The sequence below is a fragment of the Lynx rufus genome, unplaced genomic scaffold (genome assembly GCF_022079265.1).
Source record: "Lynx rufus isolate CCGP_SWC_20201006 ecotype Redwood Valley unplaced genomic scaffold, mLynRuf1.p SCAF_16, whole genome shotgun sequence".
Lineage (NCBI taxonomy): Eukaryota > Metazoa > Chordata > Mammalia > Carnivora > Felidae > Lynx > Lynx rufus.
This window is the reverse complement of record NW_025814830.1, coordinates 21,588,606-21,603,662: the sequence shown is the minus strand read 5'-3', so window position 1 is coordinate 21,603,662 and position 15,057 is coordinate 21,588,606. Positions and strand designations below refer to the sequence as shown.

At 37.5% G+C, this 15,057-nt stretch overlaps 1 protein-coding gene across 2 annotated transcripts in view; it reads left to right on the top strand.

Moving 5' to 3' along the window:
• Window positions 1-15,057, top strand: part of ITFG1 (integrin alpha FG-GAP repeat containing 1) — a 349,315-nt gene that overhangs the window by 169,736 nt on the left and 164,522 nt on the right. The window lies entirely within an intron of this gene.

Sequence of the window (15,057 nt, the reverse complement as noted above, 5' to 3'; positions counted from 1 at the left end):
ACTCTGACAGTTTCTAATGACCTTAAACACCTATCTTTCCTACAACACAGTAATTCTATTCCTAGGTACTTATGCAAGAGAAATGAAAACTTAAGTTTACCAAAAGACTTACAAAAATTGTTCATGGTATATTTATTTATAATAGCATCAAATTGGAAGCAAATCAAAGGTACATTAACAAGAAAATAGATAAATAATTGATGGCATATTTATACAACTTAATGATATGTATAATAAAAAAGAATAAATTACTGAAGAAGCAACATGAATGAATCTTAAAAATCTTAGGTGAAATAAAAAAGGGAATATATGATGGAATGGGAATTTTTTAAAACTATAATTCTCTGTCTTTTAATAGTAGAATATAATCCATTTCAAGAAATACAATTTAGTGGATAAAACCTAGATTTAGATTCTGGCTCTACTGTTTATTGGCTGTGTGATCATGGCAGCTACCGACCTGTGTTTTAGTTTTAATATGTGTTAACGAGAATAATAATAGTACCTATGTCATGAGGTTACTGTGAGGATCAAATGAGTTAACATATGCAAAGGACTTAAGAACACTTCATGGTACAATGTAAGTTCTATGTGTATCTGTTATTTTAATTATTTAATAATATTATGTGGTCACACATGTTTGCTTTATTTCTGCCATTTTATGTTTTGTATTCATTATGGTTTTTCTTGTTTTTTTCCCCTTCTTTTCTCTCTTCTGCTGGATCATTTAAATATTTCTTCTTTTATAGTTCCTAACATGGTTTATATATTATAAATTTTATTTCTGTGGTAGTGGTTATACTTTAATGTTTAGTATATATTTTTAAATTTTATTTTTAAATGAACTACTAAAGACACATTAATACTTACAGAACTTATAGCACACATTCAGTTCTCTCTTTCCCCACTCCACTCACTCCCCATTCAGTGATATCATCACCACTTATTTACTTATTTTAACATTTGTTGCTATAATTATTTACACTTGGCTATAAAGTTTAGTAGTTTCTTTGATCACCATTGAACATGGTGTGGTCCATTCTTTCTTTGATTCATGTATTATTTTTCTAGATATGTTATCAAATAATTCTATCAGCAAGAGTATACAGAGTCTTTCTGACTTTCCATGTCTGAAAACTTATTTTCCTCTAGCTGGAATGCTAACTTAGAAGAGTATAGGATTCTGGCGTTAAAATCATTTTATTTTATATAAATAAACAACATTTATTTAATTTAACAATTAAATTCCAATTCTTAATTTTGCTAGTGAAAAGTCTATTGTTAATCTGATTGTTGTCAAATTGGCTAACATACAGTGTGTAAAGTGTGCTCTTGGTTTTTGGGATAGATTCCGGTGGTTCATCACTTACATATAATACCCAGTGCTCATCCCAAAGTGCCCTCCTCAATGTCCAAAACCCATTTTGCCCTCTCCCCAATCCCCACATCCACCCTCAGTTTGTTCTCTTTATTTAAGTGTCTCTTATGGTTTGCCTCCCTCCGTCTCTGTAACTATTTTTCCCCTACCATTCCCCCATAATCTTCTGTTAAGTTTCTCAAGATCCATATGAGTGAAGACATATCTGTCTTTTTCTGCCTGATTTATTTCAATTAGCATAATATCTTCCAGTTCCCTCCAAGTTGCTGCAAATGTCAGTATTTCATTCTTTCTCATTGCCAAGTAGTATTCCATTGTATATATAAACCACATCTTTATCCATTCATCAGTTGATAGACATTTGGGCTCTTTCAATTTGGCTATTGTTGAAAGTGCTGCTGTAAACACTGGCGTACATGTGCCTCTGTGAATCAGCACTCCTGTATCCTTTGCATAAATTGCTAGTAGTGCTATGGCTTGGTCTAGAGTAGTTCTATTTTTAATTTTTTGAGGAACCTCCACACTGTTCTCTAGAGCAGCTGTACCAGTTTGCATTCCCACCAAAAGTGCAAGAGGGTTCCCGTTTCTCCACATCCACGCCAGCGTCTGTTGTTTCCTCAGTTGTTAATTTTCACCACTTTGACCAGTGTGAGGTGGTATCTCAGTTTTGATTTGGTTTTGATTTGTATTTTCTTGACGATGAGTGACGTTGAGCATTATTCATGTGTCTGTTGGCCATCTGGATGTCTTCTTTGGAAAAGTTTCTTTTCATGTCTTCTTCCCATTTCTTCACTGGATTATTCGTTTTTCGGGTGTGGAGTTGGTGAGTTCTTTCTAGATTTTGGATACTAATCCTTTATCCGATAGGACATTTGCAAATATCTTTTCCCATTCTGTCGGTTGCCTTTTAGTTTTGTTGATTGTTTCCTTTGCAGTGCAGAAGGTTTTTATCTTGATGAGGTCCCAATAGTTCATTTTTGCTTTTAATTCCCTTGCCTTTGGAGATGTGTCGAGCAAGAAATTGCTGCAGCTGAGGTCAAAGAGATTGTTCCCTGCTTTCTCCTCTAGGGTTTTCATGGTTTCCTGTCTCACATTTAGGTCTTTCCTCCAGTTTGAGTTTATTTTTTGTGTATGGTATAAAAAAGTGGTCTAGCTTCATTTTTCAGCATGTTGCTGTCCAGTTGTCTCAGCACCATTTCCTAAAGAGACTTTTTTCCATTGGATGCTCTTTCCTGCTTTATCAAAGATTAGTTGGCCATACATTTGTGGGTCCATTTCTGTGTTCTTTATGCTGTTCCATTGATCTCTGTGTCTGTTTTCGTGCTAGTACTGTATGGTCTTGGTGATTAGCCTTTGTAGTAGAGGCAAAAGTCTGGGATTGTGATGCCTCCCACTTTGGTTTTCTTTTTCAATGTTACTTTGGCTATTTAGGGACTTTTGTGGTTCCATACAAATTTTAGGATTTTTTGTTCTAGCTTTGGGACAATTTTGATTGGGATTGCATTTAATGTGTAGATTGCTTTGGGTAGTATTGACATTTTAACAATATTTATTCTTCCAACCCATAAGCATAGAATGTTTTTTTCCATTTCTTTGTTTCATCTTCAATTTCCTTCATAAGTTTTCTATACTTTTCAACATATACATCTTTTATATCTTTGGTTAGGTTTATTGCTAGGTATTTTATGCTTCTTGGTACAATTGTAAATGGAATCAGTTTCTTTTTTTTTTAATTTTTTTTAATGTTTATTTATTTTTGAGAGAGAGAGACACAGAGTGTGAGCAGGGGAGTTGCAGAGAGAGAGGAAAACACAGAATCTGAAGCAGGCTTCAGACTCTGAGCTGTCAGCACAGAGCCCGATGTGGGGCTCAAACCCATGAGCTGTGAGATCATGACCTCAACCGACAGCCACCTAGCCGCCCTGGGATCAGTTTCTTGATTTCTCTTTCTGTTGCCTCATTTTTGGTGTATAAAAATGCAACCAATTTCTGTACATTGATTTTGTACCCTGTGACATTGCTGAATTCAGGTAGTAGTTCTAGCAGCCTTTTGGTGGAGTCTTATGGGTTTTCCAGGAGTGTCATGTCATCTGCAAAAAGTGAAAGTTTTACTTCTTCTTTGCCAATTTTGATACCTTTTATTTCATTTTGTTCTCTGATTGCTGATGCTAGGACTTCCAACACTATGTTAAATAACAGTGGTGAGAGTGGACATCCCTGTCATGTTCCTGATCTCAGAGTGAAAGCTCTCAGTTTTTCCCCATTGAAGATGATATTAACTGTGGACTTTTCATATATGGCTTTTATGGTGTTTAGATATGTTCCTTCTATCCTAGCATTCTTGAGGGCTTTTATTAAGAAATGATGCTGTGTTTTGTCAGATGCTTTTTCTGCATCTGTTGACAGGATCATATGGTCCTTATCCTTTCTTTTAGTAATGTGTTGTATCACACTGATGGATTTGTGAATATTGAACCAGCCCTGCAGCCCAGGAATGAATCCGACTTGATCATAGTGAATAATTCTTTTTATATGCTGTTCAATTTGATTTGCCTAGTATCTTGTTAAGAATTATTACATCCATGTTCATCAGGGATATTGGCCTGTAATTCTCCTTTTTTGTGGGTCTCTGTCTGGTTTGGGAACCAAGGTAATGCTGGTTTCATAGGATGAGTCCAGTAGTTTTCCTTCCATTTCTATTTTTTGGAACAGCTTGAGAAGGATAGGTATTAACTCTGCTTTAAGTGTCTGGTAGAATTCCCCTGGGAAGCCATCTGACCCAGGACTCTTATTTGTTGGGAGATTTTTGATAACTGATTCAATTTCTTCTGTGGTTATGGGTCTCTTCAAATTTTCTATTTCTTCCCATTTAAGTTTTGGTAGTGTGTGGGTATCTAGGAATTTGTCCATTTCTTCCAGATTTTCCAGTTTGTTGGCACATAATATTTCAAAAGTATTCTGATAATTGCTTATATGTCTTAGTGATTGGTTGTGATAAGTCCATTTTCATTCGTGATCTTATCTATTTGGGTCCTCTGTCTTTTCTTTTTAAGAAGTCGGCTAGGAGTTCATCAATTTTGTTTATTTCTTAAAAAAAAAAAAAACAGCTCTTAGTTTCATTGATCTGTTCTGTTTTTGTATTGTTTGGATTCTATATTGTTTATTTCTGCTCTGATCTTATTATTTCTCTTCTGCTGGCCTTGCAGTTTCTTTGCTGTTGTACTTTTAGTTCCTTTAGTTGTGCTGTTAGATTTTCTACTTGGGATTTTTCTTGCTTCTTGAGATAGGCCTGAATTGCAATGTATTTTCCTCTTAGGACTGCTTTTGCTGCATCCCAAAGGGTTTGGACTGTTGTGTTTTCATTTTCATTTCTTTCCATATATTTTTTTATTTCTCCTCTAATTGCTTGGTTGACCCTTTCATTCTTTAGTAGGATGTTCTTTAAACTCCATGCGTTTGGAGGTTTTCTAAACTTTTTCCTGTGGTTGATTTCAAGTTTCATAGTATTATGATCTGAAAATGTGCATGGTATGATCTCAATTCTTTTACATTTATTGAGGGCTGTTTTGTGACCCAGTATGTGATCTATCTTGGAGAATTTTCCATGCGCACTTGAGAAGAATGTGTATTCTGCTTTAGGATGAAAAGTTCTGAATATACCTGTCAAGTCCATCTGGTCCACTGTATTATTCAGGGCCATTGTTTCTTTATTCGTTGTCTGTCTAGATGATCTGTCCATTGTTGTAAGTGGAGTATTAAAGTCCCCTGCAGTTACCACATTCTTACCAATAAGATTGCTTATGTTTGTGATTGTTTTATATATTTGGGTGCTGCTGAATTAGGTGCATAAACATTTATAATTGTGAGCTTTTCTTGATGGATAGACCCCGTAATTATGGTATAATGTCCTTCTTCGTCTCTTGTTACAACCTTTAGTTTAAAATCTAGTTTGTCTGATATAAGTATGGCTATTTCAGCTTTCTTTTGACTTTCATTAGCATGATAGATGGTTCTTCATCCCCTCACTTTCAATCTGAAGGTATCCTCAGGTCTAAAATGAGTCCCTTGTAGACAGCAAATAGATAGGTCTTGTTTTTTTTATCCATTTTGGTACCCTGTGTCTTTTGATTGGAGCATTTAGTCCATTTACATTCAGTGTTATTATTGAAAGACATGGATTTAGAGTCATTGTGTTATCTGTAGGTTTCATGCTTATAGTGATGTCTGTGGTCCTTTGTGGTCTTTGCAACATTCCACTCACAGATTCCCCCTTAGGATCTCTTGTAGGGCTGGTTTAGTGGAGATGAACTCCTTCAGTTTTTGTTTGGGAAAACCTTTATCTCTCCTTCTATTCTGAATGAGAGGCTTGCTGGATAAAGGATTCTTGGCTGCATATTTTTCCTGTTCATTACATTGAATATTTCCTGCCACTCCCTTCTGGCCTGCCAAGTTTCAGTAGATAGGTCTGCTACTACCCGTATGTGTCTGTTCTTGTAGGTTAAGGCCCATTTGTTCCTAGCTGCTTTCAGAATTCTCTCTTTATCTTTGTAATGTGCCAGTTTCACTATGATGTGTCGATTCAGGTTACATCTGAAGGGAGTTCTCTGTGCCTCCTGGATTTCAAGGTCTGTTTCCTTCCCTAGATCAGGGAAGTTCTCAGCTATGATTTGTTCAGGCACACCCTCCACCCCTTTCTTCTTCTGGAACTCCTATGATATGGATAGTATTACGTTTCATTGAATCACTTAGTTCTCTATTTCTCCCCTTGTAATCCAGATTTTTTTTTCTCACTTTTTCTCAGCTTCATCTTTTTCCATGATCTTATCTTGTATTTCACTTACTCTCTCCTTTGCCTCTTCAGTCCTAGCTGTCACCACCTCTAGTTTATTTTGCACTCATTTACAGCATTTTTTTAATTCATCATGACTATTTTTTAGTCCCTTGATCTCTGCAGCAATAGATTATCTGCTGTCTTCTATGCTTTTTTCAAGCCCAGTGATTAATCTCATGACTATTATTCTAAATTCTTGTTCAGTTATATAGTTTATATCTGTTTCGGTCAATTCTTTAGTTGTCATTTTTTCCTGGAATTTCTTTGAAGAATCCTTCTGCTTCATCATTTTAGCTAGTTTTCTGTTCCTTATGTGTTTTGAAAGCTTGTTATGTGTCCTGCACCTGTGAGCACTACTATATTAAAGAGGGGTCATGTGCTGTCCAGGGCTAGGCCCTTCAGGAGGTAGTTTTTTTGGAAGGTATTACTTGCTCTCTGTTGTTGTTACTCTGGTTGGTTTTTCTCCCTACTCATAGTGATGTTTTGGAGCCTCCACCAGGTGTGCTTTGATTTGTTGGCTAAAGTAGCCCTGGAAAAGAAAAAAAAAACAAAAACAAAAACACACCAGCTACAGCAAAACAACAGGGTGGGGGCGTTGTTGATGGAAGAGGCCTTATCCCATACAAAGAGAGAAATGACAGGGGCGGGGGGGGGGGGGGGGGGAGAAAATTGACCAGGCAGAGAAACTATATGGCTTAATCCTGAGTACGAGAGAGAGAGAGAGAGAGAGAGAGAGAGAGAGAGAGGAAAATAAGGAAGGAGATACAGAACACATATAAACAGAATAAATTAAATAAGTCTGCCTTAACAAACCAGCAACCAGAATAACTAGACTAGAGGAGGGAAGAAATAAGGAGAAAAGGAAGAAAATATAAATATAAATATAAATATAAATATAAATATAAATATAAATATAAATATAAATATAAATATAAATATAAATATAAATATATAAAATAAGAATTGTCCAAGAATTAAATCAGGCAGTGCAAAACCACTGGGTGCCTTGGAACCGGTGACAGCGCTGGTCTGGAGGAGGGTTTATCTGGTTCATCACTGTCAATCCTGCTGCAGTTACCAGGCGTGGAGGGGCGTGGTTTGGTGTAAGCAGAGCCCGCCTCCTCTGTGGGTCTGCTCTGTTCCAGGAAGCCCCACCTTGGTGATAAGGAGAAAAATGGCGACACCTCAGTCTCCTCCATGGAACCGGTGTCCCAAACCACTCTGTTCAGGAAGTCCTCATAGTGTGGCAGGTGCGAACGAGGTGATTTGTCCTGATCCCGCTGACTCCCAGCCTCCCTGGCACTTGGCTGGGATTTAAACCTCCATGTCTTACAGAGTCCCACTCCATGCGCCCCGGTTCTAGGGAAGAGCCGCCCTGTGCCGCCTCACAGTGCGGCATGCACGGTTTGTCCCGCTCCGCCGACTCCCAACTCGCCTCTCTGGTGCTCAGCTGGGATTTAAATCCCAGTGTCTTAAAGGATCCCACTCTGTGTACCCCAGTTCTGGGTAAGTGCCACTCCGCATCTCTGGGTTATGGCCTCTGGCTGGCAGGCATAGGCAGTCTTTGTCCTTTGAACAGTTATATACCTTCTTCCCACAGCACTCCAGGGAGGGGCTTGTTTTTTCCCACTTCAGACTGCGCCTCTGAACTACTTACCAAGCCTGGGGCTGGCTCCCTTCCTCTCCAGGTGCATGAACAGGGCAGCCGGCCCCAGTGTGGAGAAAGCCCGGCAGTTAGAGATTGGATCTTTGTCCATCCTGGTTCATGGTTTTTCTCTTGTCCAGATACAGTCCTACGCTTCCCCAGCCTCTCATTCTCTTCCCGTTGTCTCTCCGCAGAAGGGGATCCTTCCCATCCATGCCTACACGGCCCGTTTTAGCTCTCCCAATTCAGAATCATGCACCTATGGTCTGCCAGGTTGTCCCCGTGGGCCCCTGGAGATGTGTTTGCCATTCTGTAGCCTGGACTCTTGGAATTCAACGTCTTTTTGGCCTCAACACTGCTGTGTTTGAGGTACTTGGGAACCTCAGTTCCCTGTGCTTACCCGCCATGTTGGATTTGTCTCCGTGTTAAATTTCTTTTTGTGACTTGTATCTTTTCTTTGAATCTCTTGACTCTTTCTTGTTTGCGTGTTCATTTTTTTCTTAAGCATTTGTTAGAACAAATGCACGAACTTCTAGATCCGTCTTTTGTTGTTCATCTCATCCCCTCACATTTTCATGTGCTGAGTTCTAGAAAAATATCTGGCTCAATTCACTACCTTCATTACAGAAATGAATGGGACAGAATTTCAGTTTTCATTAATACAGATTATTAATCACCACTATGAAAATAACTCATAAAGTATGACGGACAGTGGATAAGGAGCATCATTTTTATAAGTTTTTTATATGAATAGGGCAACACGGATCATTAATTTCAAAGAGTAGTAGATAATGTATGAATGTATATAGTAGTCTTTAAAGACAGACTATGTTGATAAATTTTATTATTTACACAGGAGTACTACCAAGATAAATTCAATAAGTAATTCAATATAACTGATGAGTACATTGCTAACTTTGTTTTTGCATAAAATTATACTGTTACAGAGTAAGTTAAGCTTTCTAACTATTGAATCATCAGCATATATACAATTAACTTTTATAAATGGTCGGGAGGTGCTAGGAATAATGTACTTAAATCCATTTTATTTCATTTAAATCAGCTTGCTTACTAGAAAAGTAGCCACAGTTTCATGACCTCTAAGGAACAGTTACAGTGTCCTTCAAAAGAGCAGTAACATGGAAGATTTTTATCTCCTATTTTTGTAATTCTTACCAGCTATATCAGTTAGACTCATGGCGGTAGAAACTGGCACTACGGAATCCATTTCTCAGGATGACAGAACGGAAAATGCCTCTCCTATTAGTCCATGAATAAGACAGGTCTTACATTCAGACTTCTCTGTTATGTATGTACTTGCAGTCAGATATATTAATAAAAGAAGAAATAAAATATACACTTCTTTCACTACATTATATATCACATAAGCTTAAAAGAAAAGTTTAATTCTAAATGCAGCTTACAAGAGAAAGACAAAATCATAGACTTTGGATTCCAGTTTAAATGTTAGTGGTGCCACTTAGGAGTTCTGTTTCCATCAGCAAGGTATTTGTCTTATCTATCTCCAAATCTATAAAATAAGTATGGTTTTACCTCCCTTACAAATTTCTTGTGAGGATTGTATGAAATACCACTCCATCCCCCCTTCCCTCTCAAGCTTACCTTACTAAGAAGCCTATATTTAAATTAGACTGTTTAAAGCACCATCAGGCACTTTGGTGGCTCAGTTGGTGAAGTGTCCGACTCTTGATTTCGGCTCAGGGCATGATCTCACAGTTCATGAGTTCAAGCCCCGCCTCAGTCTCCATGCTGACAGGGCGGAGCCTGCCTGGGATTTTCACTCTCTCTCTCCCTCTCCTTCTCCACTGCACGTGCACTTTCTCTCTCCCTCTTTCTCTCTCTCTCTCTCTCTCTCTCAAAATGAATGAATAAATAAGCCTTTAAATATATATATATATGTATATATGTTTGTTTGTTTTTTTAATTTTTTTTCAACGTTTTTATTTATTTTGGGGACAGAGAGAGACAGAGCATGAACGGGGGAGGGGCAGAGAGAGAGGGAGACACAGAATCGGAAACAGGCTCCAGGCTCCGAGCCATCCGCCCAGAGCCTGACGCGGGGCTTGAACTCACGGACCGCGAGATCGTGACCTGGCTGAAGTCGGACGCTTAACCGACTGCGCCACCCAGGTGCCCCTGTTTGTTTGTTTTTAACTAGACTGTCAATAACATGAATGTTGACTTTAGTTCCACAAGGCCTGTAACAGCTAAGTAACCTCTGATCTATAAACCCCACAGGGATTTATATTGTCAGGCAAAGAACTGATGGCTAATTTTGAACGATAACAACTCCTAAACCCAAATTTATGTGTTAGAAATTTAAAATATGTAAGTTAAAACATATCAATCTAAGCATATAATGTAATATTTTTTTTCAAATCTAAGTGGTTTAGTCAGATTAGAATCTTTCAAAAGACAGCATATTTATGTAGAAAACAGGAGTCTCAAAATTATCTCTCACAAGTTGAATGTTTTAACTAAAGGTAGAATTGTTTCTTCTATTGACCTTAAAAAGTAACTTAAAAATGTCCAAGTCTTTCCAGATCTTCCATATGCAGGCTTTTTTCCACAAGGCTGATAGATTAAATGCTACAGTGGGTCACTGTTTTCAGTATTATTACGCATTAATTAAAACAAAAAAAAAGTCTATGGTAGCAAGATCCTTTTTGTGTAAATCTATCACCCTTTCTCATTTTCTTCATGAGCAAATAGAAAGGGACAGTCATAAAGAATATGTAACAAAAATATATATTAGCACTGCTACCCATTGTCTTTGTATCTTTGACATTAAATTAAATCTAAATAGAATTTTTTAAAGCTGGGCTGTTTTTTTTTTTACAGAGGGGAGGCTTGATTCAGACTTTTCATCCTCAGTATCCACAATATGCAAACATACCAAATGTAGACCAGGCAGCAAAGCAGCAGGGCACACAGGATGAGAATTAGATGTGATGAAAACATTTATCTTAGCATCCGGACTTTGGGTCATCATTTCCTCATTTGTGAAATGAAGCAAATACTTGTGCTGTGTTACAGAGAAGTTGTCTAAACAAGATAATATGTGGGGCGCCTGGGTGGCTTGGTCGGTTAAGCGTCCGACTTCGGCTCAGGTTATGATCTCACGGTCCCTGAGTTCGAGCCCCACGTCGGGCTCTGTGCTGACAGCTCAGAGCCTGGAGCCTGTTTCGGATTCTGTGTCTCCCTCTCTCTCTGCCCCTCCCCTGCTCATGCTCTGTCTCTCTCTGTCTCAAGAATAAATAAACGTTAAAAAAATTAAAAAAATAAATAAATAAAAATAAACAAGATAATATGTATGCAAAAGAAAACTACAAAATGCTTTATTAAGTTAAATCTTTATTTTAATGTTTAATTTCTTGGTAACAGTTTTTTACTACTCTAAGCAAGTATTTACAGTGCTTTAATTCATAACATTTAGAGATTGCAGTCTTGAACGCTGGGGTATAATCTCCTTTAGGTATATATTAGGCATTCACATTGCTAAAAAAATAATAATAATAAAACCAAATAAGATAGATCATGGCTAAAGAAGAGGTCTATTCCTTGGTAATACTTCTATTAATTGAAATATTTGGGAGATATGCAGACTTTTTACAAGAAAAATTCAGATTTCTCTACTCTTGTAAATATGAACACAAGTTTTGACTCTAATGTTTCTGTTAATAAAAAAAAAAACTAATACAAATTTTGACTCTAACACTTCTGTTAATAGTAAAATTCCTATATATATATGTGTGTGTGTGTGTGTGTGTGTGTGTGTGTGTGTGTGTGTGTATTTGTTTATTTATTTACATTTATTTATTTTTGAGAGAGCACGAGCAGGGGAGGGGCAGAGAGAGAAGGAGACACAGAATCTGAAGCAGGCTTCAGGCTCTTGAGCAAGAGTTCAGCACAGAGCCCGACGCAGGCCTCAAACCCACAAACCGTGAGATCATGACCTGAGCCAAAGTTGGACACTTAACCGACTGAGCCACCCAGGCATTCCTGTTAATAGTAAAATTCTAATACAACTTCCTGGCAAGTAGGATTCGTAAAGGACAGAATAATAGCCAATATATTTTAATAGAGGTTGCCTTTTATCTTATTTATTCTTATGCTTCTTTTCAAATATTCTGCATGACAGCATTACATTTTTAATGAGACACAGTTTTTCATTGTGAAAAGTCACTTGGAGAAACTAGATATGGTCACATTCATAAGGTTGGCTTCCTCCTCAGTACCTTTCATCCACGTAAAAATAACCTAATGGAGTGAGTTGAGAGGGCAGTTCTGAGCTTGTCAAATACTATAATCTGGTAATAAAAAATCTGACTGGTTCTGGTCAACCAATAAAGCGAGACCTGTTAATATTTGAACTGGGATCTTTGAAAAGTTTGTTCGAGGTATGCATCACTTAAAGATGAGATTGTTCTCAAATTGATACTCTGTCACATCACTCAGCCATTCTCTATATTCTTGTCATTTATCATTTGTCAGTCATATAAAATATTTAGCTAAAAGAAATTAGAAATATTACTAGTCAGTAATAGAAGTTACTTATTTTCACTCTAAATCAAAACAGATAGAAGTTAATACTCAACTTTTCATCTTAAAAACAAACTGTAGGGGCGCCTGGGTGGCACAGTCGGTTGAGCGTCCGACTTCAGCCAGGTCATGATCTCGCGGTCCGTGAGTTCGAGCCCCGCGTCGGGCTCTGGGCTGATGGCTCAGAGCCTGGAGCCTGTTTCCGATTCTGTGTCTCCCTCTCTCTCTGCCCCTCGCCCGTTCATGCTCTGTCTCTCTCTGTCCCAAAAATAAATAAACATTGAAAAAAAAAAAAAAAAAAAACTGTGAATCTTATACAAAGATCTGCAAATAGCCAATACACATGAAAACATGCTCGACATCATTTTTCATTAGCAAAATAGAAATCAAAGCCATAATGAAATACCACTGAAAGAAGTACTGATACTACTACATGGATGAATCTTGAAAACATTATGCTAAGCTAATGAAGCCAAACACAGAGGCCCATATATATGATTCAACTTATTTAAAATTTCCAGGATAGGAACATCTATGATACAGAAAAAGGATTAGTGGTTATCAGGAGGTAGGGGCAGAGAGGAATTGGGACTGACTGCGAATAGGTGTGGAGTTTCTTTTTGGGGTGATGGAAATATTTTGGAATTAGATAGTGGTGATGATTGCACGCCTAAGTGAATATATTAAAAACCCCACTTACTTATACACTTTAAAATTTTATCATATGTGAGTTATATCCATGGATTATGCCATGCACATGAATTTTTTTCAAAGATATGTACAAAAATACTACATTTATTTCTCTTGTGCCTCTAAGGAACACAAAGAATAATTCTAATTAGAGTGGATGTGGGGATGGTGGGCATAGTTTACCTGCCTCCTTCTGAAATGATCTGACTGGTGGCTGAAGATGAAAGGTAGCAAAAATTATTATGAAAACATCTGTCACCTGTTTACATGATGGCTATATTATACATTGCAACTGAAAAATATATCAGAAAAATTAAAATTGAGTTTTTTCTATCAGCATTAAAACATTTGTGAGTGTGAGGAAACAATACTATTTCTAAAGCTACTATGTAATGAACACAGTGTCTGCTTAAATAAGTTGCATACAACTGTGACTAGAGAAACGTGGTATATTTTATAGGTTCTGTATTTATAGGTTTTTGCTAGGATGTTAGGATACTTTCGTACCACTTTATCATTTATTTTTTATAGATGTATAATTGTTTCATACCCTTATTAATACACATACCATAAAACTGACCCATTTAAAGTATACAGTTTGATAGCTTTAGCTAAATCCATAGAGTTCTGTGTCCATCACCACAATCAATTTTAGAAAGTATTTATTTCCCCACAGAGAAACCCATGTAACTGTAAGCTATTACCACTCTCCAGACCTCCAACCCAAGGCAACAATAGGCAACTACTAATCTACTTTCCGTCTCTATAGATTTGCCTATTCTGGGCATTTGACTTAAATGGAATCACACAATGTGTTTCTTTCTGGTTTCTTTCACTTACCATGGTGTTTTCAGGGCTTACCCATGTTATAGCATGTATCAGTACTTCTTTCTTTTTACTGCCAAATGATATTCCACAGTATAAATATAACACATTTTATTTATCCAAGCTTCAAGTCATGGCTGACATAATATTGTAGAAGGATACCAAGAATGACACTGTATTGTGTATTAGCGTATTACCACAAACAGAGTATTTTATGAAAACATTTATTCCGTTATAATTCTAGAGGTCAGAAATCTAAAATTAGTTTCACTGGGATAGCATCAGAGTGTTAGCAATGCTAGCTCTCTCTGGAAACTGTAGGGAAGAATCTGTTCCTTGCCTTTTCCAAATTCTCAAGACTGCCAACATTCTTTGGTTCATGGCCCCTTCCTCCATTGTCAGAGCCAACAGTGTAGTAACTTTGTATTAGTGTTCTCCAGAGAAATGGACCAAGTAGGATATGTATAAATAGATGGTGAGAGAGAGAGATTTATCATAAAGTAATTGGCTCACATGATAATAGAGGCTAGCGAGTCCCAAGATAAGCAGTTAGCAAGCTCAAGGCCCAGAGGGCCTTGTGTAGTTTCAGTCTTAGTCTGAAGGCCTGAATACCAGGAAAGTTGATTGTATAAGTTCCAGTCCAAATTCCAGCATGCTCAAGACCCAAGAGGAGCCAGTGTTTCAGTCCAGATCCAAAGGCCAGAAAAGACCAATGTCTTAGCTCAAGGAGGAGTTCCCTTTAACTCAGCCTTTTTTATTCAGATCTTCAGTTGATGGGATGAGGCCCACACACATTAGAGATGGCAATCTACTTTATGCAGTCTACCAATTTGAATGTTAATCTCATCCAGAAACATTCTTACAGACACAGCAAGAATAATGTTCAACCAAATATCTGGGGACCCCATGGCCCAGTCAGGTTGATAACTCACATTTAACTCTCATGTCTTCTCTCCTTTCTGGTCTACTATTTTTATATCGTCTCCTCACATTCCCTCCCTCCTCCTTCCCTTTTATAAGGAAAGAATGTTGTATTCTTTGGAGGGCCATTATTGATTCTACCAATCTGCCCTCTGGCCTACCAAATATTCACCCTCATCCTGTGTGCAAAATATATTCACTGCA